A 12,481-nucleotide genomic window follows, 5' to 3' on the forward strand; every position below is an offset into this window, starting at 1 on the left:
AGGGACATAGGTGCCACCCCAGGGGTGAATTTGCAATCACCTATCCAGTTGTCAAGATTGCACTTGAATAGGTTCATTGAGGAGAACTGCTTCACATGCAGTGAGAGTATACTACAAAGGAGTGTCAATCACTGGGAGATATATCTGTCTCCCCAGCATGGTCTGTTTATGTCACAGGCTAGGTTGAAATCACTGAATCAAGTTATTCTTGTCCCATTTGATTTGCAAATGTCCAGCATTTCCAGTAGGCCAGGGTCTGAGACTGCTCTATAGGCCAAGCATAGGTCACCTCTCAGCAGTCTGCATGATACTGACTACAGTGACAGATCTTTCAGTCTTTATGTCATGTTTTGGAGGCCCTGGAATGTCCCGGTCACAAATCTCTGTGTTTTTTCCAGTTGCTGCAGGTGTCTAGTGAGATACAGACAGAAGGGAATATTATACTCAATTAATGGTCTGATAAGGTTAGAATATAGCAGAGCTATGACCACCCTGGTCTTGAATATGATGGCCTTATTTATGAGGTGTGCAATGTAGAATGTGGGTCTCACCACATAGTGACTGAAGTGTAGATGGCTACCAACATGTGTTCCAAAGTCTCGCAACACTGTGTTTGAGCTTAGGGGGGTGCTATGTATATCATAATTAGCAGGGATACTTCATTGCCAAAGGGGACAATGAGGTATTGTTTGCTTAAGGTTCAGTCTGTGAGTTTGGCACCAATCATTTGTCTGTGTCAGCCCCAGCTGTAATATGTTACCATCATTGGGGGACTCTATATGACTGCATCCAGTTAATAGTCATCTGCAGACTTTGTAAACCACAGGTCATCTACCTTAGTCTGGATTTAGAGAAATAGTTCCAAACAGTTGAGGGCCCAGCACATATCATTATGGTATTCCACTGGTAAGTGGTCTAGCGGTGGAGGTGCAGTCTACAAGTTTGACAATGTATGCACTGTTGATGAGCCAGTTGGCTATCCATTTAGGAATGTATGAGTTCATTCCCAGATGGGAGATTTTCTCTATGATACATGAATGGGTGATAATGTCAAAGGCTATGGATAACTCATCATAGGCAGCATGTCCTGTTATCCCTCATCCAGGTCTTTGGGGTAAGTATCAAAGATGTCCACTAGGTTTAATATGCAAGATCTACCCTTGACAAAAGCAACATGGGTTGGGTCAACTGTGCTGAAGGTCACTTATATATGTGGATAAGGTCCATGCTGATTCCTTTCCTAGCCTTGCAGATAAGGCTTTTTAGGCTTATGGGTTGATAGTTCTATTTTTGCATGTTACCAGATTGATGCACATTGCATATCACACAACATTTGCTATTAATTTCTGTAGTGTAGGTGATATATGTGTGGAAAAGTACTGAGATACCATGGTTGCAGTGCTTCAGGGAAGCAACACATGGCTGTATTGTAAATATGGGACATATTGTTAGATAGGGCCTTCAGTTTGTTATGTTTCCACATGTAAGTTCATGTCACAGACAGGAAATGGACAGCAAACATCAGTAATACATAATAATATTTACTTTTCCATAGAGTGGCAAGCATCAGATTTTGTGACGATTGGAAAAGTGTTTGCACATGCAAGATATACATTTCCAGTACTATTCATGTTTGCACATAGCTGAGCAGTGCGGAAATGTGAGTCGTATTGCTAAAGTCTGAGAGTTAGTACTGAGTATATAAAACACACCTGCTGCTTAACTGACTCTGTGACAGCAGGTGTAAATGCACTGACACATTTCGTCTTCAGCCAAGATAATACTGGGTTTGAATCCAGGTATATCTAAAACTTTTAAATAATCTTTGATAATACAATGACATGAACTCTTTATAGTAAATGTGTTGCTGTGTGTTGGTATAGCGCAGCAGGGTTAAGTGGCATTGGACAGAAGTAACAGCAGCATTTTTCCACTGCTCACCATTGCTGCACATTGGTGCATGATGCATACCTCAGAGCAATCATAGAGCCCAAAAATTGAAGGGATCCATTACTATTTCTGCTACTTATGTGTGTTGTGTGTGATTCTAATTTTTGACCAGATTAAAGGTGTGAAAATGGCATACAGAGGAAAGAGGTGAAATGGGGAGAAAGCAGGGGGAAGAACAAAAGGATAACAATACAGAACTGTGCAGGAGGGTGGTAGAAAAGAGCCATAGCTATCCATTCCTTTAACATTGTAAACTGAAAATATTTGCAGAATATTGGACTGTCAGCTTTACTAAGAGGGGTATTCACAATGCAATCATGTTGTATAGCCAATTGGACCAAATCAAGTGTGTCAAGAAGACGTGAGAAATGGAGAGCTATGTATGGGAAGATTTTTTTTTGTAGGACAGGTGCCCATTTTTTTGTTATATTTCAGTAAGAGAATGTTGGGGAAGGGACATAGGTATGTCTGGATCAGATAAGTTGGGTAGGTGAGAAAGCAACTGCAAACATACAAGACAAACAAGAGAAAGGGACAGTGATAAACACAAAAGGTTGGGAGACACCATGATTGGGGTGAGGGAGGGGACAACCTAGGCCCATGTCCATCAAGCTTGGAGAGATTGAGAATTGAGTCCTCACCCACTGGACTGTCATCACTGTCACCTTATTCATCCAGCATAGGTGTACACCAATGGTACAGTGCATGACCCTATGCACCATCCCTGGCAACTCACTGCAGGTGATGAAATCACCATCTCCACCACTGTTCCAAGTGGATATCACTACACCAGCCTCTGGGGAAGGACTACCTAAGGGCACAGATAGTGTGGTGGAGCCAGTAGAGCACGGGCAGGTTGATCCACTGGGGCTGGCCTAACTCGCTGTGCTGTGGAGCATTTAGTGATGTGGCACACATGGATGATATGGAGACATTTTGATGACACATAACAGAAAATAATAAAAGAGAGACAGGGGTTGGGGCTAGAGAAAAAAAGAGATAGTTATTACCATCTTATGTGAGATGCAATGCATTAATACAGTTATACAATTCTTTTATCTTAAGTCTTACATTTAAGTATAGCTCTTAACAAATACACACTATACTAAACAGTAAACTGGGAGCAGTCCAGTGCCAACCTACATAAAGTGTAGTAACCAAGAACAGACTAAAGACACTTCTGAAGAACCAGACAAACCACTACCAGGCAGAATTAAACTTAAAAACACATAAACACTTAACTGATTCACTGTGTTTTCAGCCCAACAGGACTTCATCAGATGAGTACTTAAACTTACTAATACTGTTTAAATATTTTTACCCATTATACTTAATTGATTAATGCAAATTCATTTAATTACCATTAATTACTAAATAAAAACAAACTAAAATCATACAAATATATTACCTAAAACCACTAAAAGTACTTGTTAATGAATATAAAAAAAGTATAAAAACTGGTAAATATGCTAATTATATAAAAAATTGTTAAAAGCATTGCAAAACATTCTGACATGTTAAATGTACTTAAAATGTAAGGAGAGAGATCACCCTAATGGTCAAGGTGTTAACCCTACAAAAACCGAGTGCAGGATTTGACTCTCAAGGGAGGCAACCAGCCAACCTCAAAATGGCTCACAAAGGCAACCAGCCCTACACCAATCCCAAACCCACACTATACTACAGATTGCTGAAAGTAATCCTTGAAATGTGCATATATGCATATGGCAATTGTACCACTAGTATAGAATTTTTAATGTAATGTAAATATTATTGAAGAAATAACAGTATTGTATAGTTGTGAATTGTGGTATTTGAACCCACAACCTCTGATTATAGTCTAATATTGTACTCTTACAAATTGGTTTGTGCTACAGACTAATGCATGCATACTTGCATTTACAGTTGCTATATCCATGCTCAATGTGATACAACTCTATAAAATACCAAAAAGCTATCTTTAAGTTTTACTGCTACAATAACGCTTCCCTTCTGCTGCATACATACCACTTGCTTCCCTCAGTCTGTCAGATTAAGCAACATGGGCCTAGATATTGAGCTCATGCTCCCTGCCTGCTGAGGAAAGAACATAAAAGAACAGAAGAGCATTATGCATACCAGTCTTGCCTATAATAAGCTTTCTAAGTCTTACAAGTACTCTCTTACAGCTATGAGAGGCATGCAGTCTAAAATTCCTCCAACCAATTGTTGAGACTATCCCTTTTTCTCCTCTGTAGGTCATTAAAATGATACCTACATTGCCCTTCAGTGTGTGGTATACCAGTGACACTGGATACAGCCTGGGCCAAACTATTCCATGCCTCAGACTTGTACTGGGGGCCAGAATAGTCCCCCTGCAAAAGTGCTTGACTGTGGTGCTTTACCAGGAGTCCAATAAACATATTGAACTCCTGGATACCACACCTCTGTGTCCTAAACCTGGCACCTTCCCCACTAACACCAGACATATCTAGCAGCAGAACTAGAGCAATGAGCAATGTATGCTTTCCCGTCAATTCCAGTTATCATGTTTACTAGTAGTGCACAAATCAGACCAGCATGATTTTAAGTGGAAATCAGCAGTGCCAAGCAGTGAAGATGAAATAATTAAAACTGGAAGGGTAATCTAATACTTGGCATTAGTTTGATGGGTGTCTACTGATGTAGCCTGGACATATATATTGGAAATTGGAAGGTAACTGTTAGGTGAGATAGGTTTGCAGACATGCACTGGGAGCATAAGTGTAATGACCTGACACATTTATTTTTACCTTTATACACTGACAATTTTGATTTTTACACTGTGGGATTCAAACCTAGGCATAAGGGACAAAACAATTTCTTCCACAGCATTGATTTTCCATCTTTTCAACACAAAAAGTGATGCTTAGATGTAGATAGAAATCATATATAAATACAGGTAATAATATGAGCTGTTACACGTGTATGTGTGTGACCTGACAAACTTATCGGATATAGATCCAGTTGTACATGTGTCTTAGGCAAATGTGAAGCCCATGCAAGTCCTGATAGCAGAATCATACTTACAGAAATATAGTATACAGTATACTCTCAAGCTTACATCTGAAAACACAATAATGGTGTCTCATCCCTCATACATATAATTCATATCAGCTCCATTATCTTATAAATGAGAGTGAATATAATGGGAAGTGGAGCAATAATAAAAGTGTATGAAATATCCTATATTAGAACCCACGGCCATTTGTATGGCAGTCCTACACTTACACCTATTGCCACAAGAATGTTGAAATAACACTTGTCCATTTTTCAGTTGATTTTTACAAACTGCACTGTCACAACAGTAAGAAAAAAAGGTTGCACACCCTGTATTAGAACCCAGGACCATCTGTACTCCAGCACTACACTTACTCCTGCTTTCACAGGACTAGTTACATGAGATTCCCTAGTTTACTAATCATTCTCAAGGTCTCTATGTTAACCACTGTGTAACCTCGCTTAGTGGGTTTACACAATGCCCAAGAGAATTAATTGAATGTATCTGGTTTCTATTTTTGGCTGTGTGGGTCCTGTTTGCAGGTGTTCTGTCTGCTTTCTGAGCAGTCCTGTTGTCCAGTTTGTGCACTGTCGTGCTTTGCACAAACAAGATAAGCACAGCCAAACCTGACATTAATTTCCTCCATTTTGCATTATTGCACTAAGTGGCACATCACACAAACACTGGCCCCAAACAAAAAAAAAATTAAAAGAAAACAAGAAAGAAAAGAAAAAAGGGATAAGTACTTGAAATGAGGGAAATCAATCTATGACTTACACACTAGAAAATGTTGGTTTGCATGAGATATTTCTACATAGATCTGGATTTGAACTCTCCTTCCAGTTAACCTTCATAGCATAGAAAGTGTGACTTATCCCTCTTTGCCAAACAGCTTTACAGCAAGGAGCTGAAATCATTCTGCATACAACCAACTGCAGCATCATCTACAGTAATATGAACCACAGAACTGTTATTTGTACACTTATTATTTTTGAATGTAGTGCACTAAGTGATCACACAAACAGTTATTATTATTGCGTGCAAATATACAACTTTGTCTTACTTCTCTGTGTTTGTTGGTCATTCTTCTCTTATCTGACCAGTAATCTGAGGCATGCAGTCTGTAAGCCATTCTATATCATTTGCAGTAAAATGTGTGAGAATATACATTGGAAATAATATCATATGCAGTTGCCAACAAATGAAGGGGAGGTTGAATGTTAATGAACAGAACCAGTGAATTGTGTGCTGCTACTTACATTTCCAAACCTACATCTAACACATTGTAAGCCTAACCTGACACATCCACTGGATATAGGGCAGCCTACAGTTTTGTTGTGTTTACCTTCTCCCAACCAGTAATCATTCACTGTTGCAATCTATATAAAACAAATACTGAGGGAGTGCTTGCACTATGTTTACACATCCTACATGGAGCCAAGTAATTGGGATTTAGCAAGTCTAATCAGTTCACACCTCATTTGCATCTTAGGTTCATAGGTTCATACTAGGCTATCTGCCCTAGGACATTTATAAGCCTAGCCAGAATATGTTTGGCTTTTGCCACCCATTTTAAATTTATTTTGCTATGCCCTTTTTCGAGGTTAGTATACTGTGCCTCTGTCTAACAGTGACACAGAAGTGATACCCGGGGTAAACCTATGATCTCCCATCAACTCATCAAGATTCCTCTTGAAGAGAGTCAATGAGGAACTCTGCCTAACCTGGACTGGGATTTTATTCCAGAGTGAAGGGAGCCTCTGGGTTATGAATCTGTCCCTCCAGCATGTCCTATTTATTTCAGTGCTGAGGTTCAAGTCTCTCAAGCATGTAGCTCGATGGGATTTGGATTTTCTGAGGTGCAGCATGTCCATTAATTCCAGGTTGGACATGGCTTTATACATCAGGCACAGATCGCCTCTGAACAGGCAGTATGCCACTGAGTAGAGCTGGAGTTTCTTTAACCGGGCAGCATATGGCATCTGTTTGAGCCCTTTGAAGCTCTTGGTGAGGTACTTTTGGGGTCTTTCCAGTTGCTGCAGGTGTCTGGTAAGGTACATCCCAAAAGAGGCATTGTACTCAATTATGGGCCTGATGAGGGATGAGTAAAGAGGCACGATGACCTCCCCTGATCTAGATGTGAATCCCTTCATGATTAGGTGGGCTATATAAAATGTTTTTCTAACCACTTTGGCCACGTGGTTGTCAAATGAGAGACTGCTATCAACTTGGGTCCCCAGGTCCCTAATTACTTCTTCTGTACTTAATGGATTACCACCTATGTGGTAATTTGTGGGCACTTTGTTTTTGCCAAAGGGGATGACTATACACTTTTGGCATTTAGCTTGAGGCCATGGCTCTGGCACCAGTTGTCTGTTTCTATGAGGCCCTTTTGGAGGATGCTTGTGTTGGCTGGAGAGTCTATTATGGCCCAGTTTGCAGTCATCTGCAAACTTGGTCAGCCACAGTCCTTCCGTGTTGGCCTGTACCTCCGAGAAATATATACCAAACAAGAGAGGTCCCAGGACTGAGCCTTGTGGGACACCACTTGTAACTGGTTTGGAGTCTGACATGGCTCCAGCAATTCTAACCATGTGGGTTCTGTCCTTGAGCCAGTTTGCAATCCATCTAGTGACATAGGGGTTTATATTTAAGCTGGTGAGCTTATCTATAATGCCCGAGTGGGGTATTGTATCGAAGGCTTTTGCGAGGTCCAGGTAGGCTGTGTGGGCCACCTTCCCCTCGTCAATGGCCTTGGTGACTGTTTCAAAGAAATCAACCAGGTTTAAGAGGCAGGATCTGCCCTTAACAAAGCCGAACTGGGTAGGATCCAGTGTCTGTAGGTCCCCTATATCTTTATTTATGAGGTCCATGATGATCCTTTCCATAGCTTTGCAGACCAAGCTAGTCAGGCTTATGGGGTGATAGTTTCCAGGATCCATTGAGGCACCACCTTTATGGAGAGGGACCACTGTTGCTGTATGCCACTCTTTGGGCACATATCCTGTAGTAAGGCTGAGATTGAACAGTAGTTTTATGTTTGGGTTTAGCTCTTCTTGGAGTTCATGTAGGACGCAGCCCGGGACACTGTCTGGTCCCGTTGATGCTGTGTTTTTTGCTTTGGAGAGGGCAGCTCTTACCTGAGCATGTGAGATGTCAGGGGGGCAGCACTCTGCTGGGATAGATATTTGCCCTTTTGGTGGGAGGGGGAGAAGTTTGCGCTGAACCTGTCAGCTAGGATGTTGGCAATGTCTGTGGGTTCAGTGTATTTTTTGTCATTTTGGACTAATTCTGAGCATATCTGGGAATTACCACCCAGGTTCCTAACATAACTAAAGAAAGTCTTGTGATTATCCTTAGTGTCCTGTGCAATTTTTCTCTCGAAGCTGGCCTTAGACAATTTTATGAGGGCCCGTAGTTATTTGCTATTACTGATCAGTGATGCCTTCCCTTTTTGGGATTTTGCTTTATCATTTAGTAGCTTCCTCCTTCTATTGTATAGTTTGTTTATGGCTGGGGTCCACCAGACAGGACGTCTGCCTTTGGAGGATTGGGTCTTGGTTTTATTTGGGATCGCATGATCCATGCATTCCTGAAGGTGTTCATAGAATGTGTTTATAAAGGATTCTGTGGTCTGGGCCGTATTTTCCACAGGCCCGGGGGCTTTGAAGGATTCCACCTTGGTTTTGAGGAGTGTGAAATTTGCTTTAGAGAAGTTTTTCACTGTGGTTTTCTAGGCAGGGGGTGGGGTCGGGATGTGAATATCTAGTGAGATTAGTTTATGATCTGATCTTACCAGTGAGGGATACACTTCTGGTCTGGAGCATAGAGTCCCCATGTTGGTGATGATCAGGTCCAGTATGTTTTCCCCTCTTGTGGGAGTGGTAATAAGTTGTTCCATAGCATTTGAGTTTATGAATTCTAGGAACCTTTGGGCTAGGGTGTTGGAGCTAGAGTAATGCTCCCAGTCTATGTTTGGGTAGTTGAAGTCGCCCAATATAATGGTGTTTGAAGAGACCTTCATATTTTCCAGTGTTCTCAGGAAGGCCGAGTGGGGTTCCTGGGTTTGGGAGGGTGGTCTGTAGCAGGCTATAAACTGGAAGGCAGTTTTACCCACTGTTAGTTGCACATGGATAGTCTCTGATGCTTCGTGCTTTGCCACCAACCTGGAGGTGTGGGTATCTTTGATGAATATCAATATTCCCCCTCCTTTTGTGGTTCAGTCCAAGTTTTAGGGCCGAAAAGCATGGTATGAGGTATAACCTGGTAGTACTGGGGTGCTCTCAGGAGCCCTCAACCAGGTTTCTGTTACTGCACAGATATCGATGTTCTCCATGCTAAGGAGAGTTTTGAGTGCATGCATCTTGAGGTTTAGACTTCTGGCGTTGAGTAGCATTACTCTTAGTTTCTTATCCCTTGTGATACCTATGGAGGTGGGTTTGTCTTTTGAGCCTTGCCTAAAAAAGGCACTATGGGGGTAGCAAGAGCCTTTGCCAATATCTGAAAGCTCAGGGGTGACAGGTGCAAGCCGTCCCTAGAAAAGCATCGTGGCTTGTCGAGCATATCATCCCAAGCTGACAGGCATTGGATCCCCTTTGAATGACACCAGTACTTAAGCCAATTGTTGAAATTGATCATCTTGTCTTCATATTGTGGCATCATTCTTGGTGAGGGTAAGATGCTACTCAAGGTCAGGGTCATACCGGCCTGGGCTACATGCTCAGAGAGCTCCTTTATGTCTCTTTTCATGTAGTCCAGGGAGGTACGTCTCAGGTCATTCACACCAGCATGGACAATGACTGAGTCATATTTGTACTTGCCTTGGAGTGACCTGAGTGCTTGTGTTATGTGGCGGATCCTAGCGCCCAACAGGCTGCTGACCATGACCCTCTCCTTGTTCAGCCTGGTGAGCGGGACGTCAGTGTGCCTGACGATAGAGTCACCTATTACAAGTGTATCAGGTGTGTTGTTTAGTCTTAAGGGCTGTGACTGTTCGGCACACTGGCTTTGTGAGATATGTGTTGCACGTGTTTTGTTTTGGGGTAGCAGTTGCTTGGGTGTCTGCTTTGGAGGTCTCTGCTGCTTAGGCAGATCTTTATTTAGAGCCTCCAGTATGTTTTGTGTGATTATGTGTTTGGTTTGCTGTCGTGGTAGGTCTGTGTGAGACTGGAATTGTAGTGAGTGTGGTTTCCTTCTCCTCCTGACTGGTTATGCCAGTACTGAGTTGAGAGAGCTTAGCCTCCAGTTTGGCTATATGGTTGCATCTCTCACATGTGTTGGAATTTGTTGGGAGGAGGAGAGGGTTGTCTGTGTACATGAGGCAGTTGTAACATTGCCTCAAGATTCCCAGATTCACCAGCTGGACCGGAGAGGAGATTGACAACTGACCTTTGGACATGCTAGAATAATATTGGGAATTCCTTAATAATTGAAAACAAGGGCCAGTGGAGAGTGAGGGTGTAGTGCTTTTAATTTTTAGTGCTAACTTATATAATTGCTTTAGTGAGCAAGTGCCAGGTAACTTAAGTGCAATGTGTTACAGGTAACTTAAATGCAAAAACGACAAACAGTAACTTTCTTTCAAGTGAAACAAGGAAATAAGTGCAGTAAGCAATGCATATATCACTAGTGATCCACAGAAGCACTGAGAAGCCACATATTAGGTGGAATTAGCGTTCTTATTTATTTATTTAACATTTGTTTACTGGAAAAGTCTGACTTAGAACAAAGCCAATTTTCAGCAGTGGCCCAAGGAGAAATTCTCCAGATGTATGTCTTTGTATCTTCACTATGCTAACACCCCTGAATCTACACCATATAAAAAGGCAACTATGTAGCTAGTAAAACTGAAGGAGAGGAGACTTGTTCATATGGAGAATACAGAACAGAGGCTATTACTCTGGGATATATCTACACAAAGAATTATTCAACTTGAAAAGGTATGTTTGCATTTTGTCAGCTACATACTGCATATGATGGAATGTAATTAAGAAAAATCCGAAGCAAAGGCTTTTGCATTTTTATCTGTATGCATTATTTAGAAGCCTACTGATGCCATGGGTATGCTTGTCAAGGCATTTCACAGGTATACATGATTGGCAATACCTTAAAATGGAATGTACTGTGATAAATCTGTAGACATGTCAGGGACAGTTCATTTGATAGCACTTTTAGCATTTCAAAGATGGTTTCTTAGCAAAATATGTCATTTTCCTGTTCTTTTAGGGGGAGCAAAATTGCATTTCTGTTATGGCACAAACAATGATGTATTGCTATAGTTACTCTCCTTTTTATGCATCAAGGCTGTTGTTCATATTTCACTGAGATACTACCTTTTCTGTTTTATCTGGGATCATTTCTTTTGTAGTTATGTGATACTTATGTGTGTTATCCTTCTGTTGTATTTTAGGAAACCTAGGACTATGCCACCCAGGCATCTCAATCCTTGAAGGCCACCCTACACTGATTCTGAAAATAAAGTTATTGTCATTGCTTTTAGGCAACATGGTGCCTTCCTGCTTGAAAGGAGACAGGGAGATATGTCACACAGAATACAGATTTGGTGGCAGATTGTTGATTATGTTAATGCCGTGGGTGGCCACAGCAGGACATTTGAGCAGGCACACAATACAGACACTGACAAGATCACATCTGTACATAAGAGAGCAGCTTCAGTGGGCCATAATCGGATGTGTATCAGGGGGCCTGATATAGAGCCACCACCAACACCAAATGAAGAGTTCCTGTTCACTGTCAATGGATCCAGACAACTCCCAGGAAAGTGCAGAACAGCATTTCCTCACTGCTACAGTTTCAGGGACAGCAAGCATATTCCAGGTGGAGCTTCCAGCTAGGCTTTGGTATCTCAACTGTTGAATACTATTGTATAGTAAAACAATTGAAATCAATACATTACTTCTGTTTCACAGGATTTTTTTTTGGGGGGGATTGAAGATTGCTACAGTTAACAACACATTCTGATTGATTAGCTTAGGGTGGATTTGTCATCCAAATTCTTGTTGAAAGTATAGTTAATGGACATATAAAGGGGTAAAAGTATTACTCCATATATTACTGTTATTTGTGATGATGCTGTCCTTACCTTTTGCTTAAATTCTTCTAGGACCATCTGGCTTGCAGAGGATACCCTCATTTTGTAGATGATAAGCCAAATATTTTTATGTCAGTACCGATGAACAATTTAAAGAAATATTTTTGTGCGTGATGTTGATGTCAGGACTATTTTGTGTATTGCTGTTCTGCCTAATAGTGGCAGCACTGTTGTTTTGTTAGCATATATCAGAATATAGTAGTTTAGGTATTATTGTGCCTGCGCTTGTTGTTTCTTATCACAGGTGATCCTGACAGTGGAAGTGTGGGACTTCTACCACCTGATAGCAGTGTATTAGCAGACTCTGATGATGATGGTGGCCAAACAGATGCACAGTCAGGGGGGTGCAGAGGTTGAATCTGACACTGAAGTTGACATACAGCCATTGCCTGCAATTCTAT

Source organism: Protopterus annectens, chromosome 6.part0, assembly GCF_019279795.1.
Source record: "Protopterus annectens isolate FY-2018-M chromosome 6.part0, PAN1.0, whole genome shotgun sequence".
Taxonomy (NCBI): Eukaryota; Metazoa; Chordata; order Ceratodontiformes; family Protopteridae; genus Protopterus; species Protopterus annectens.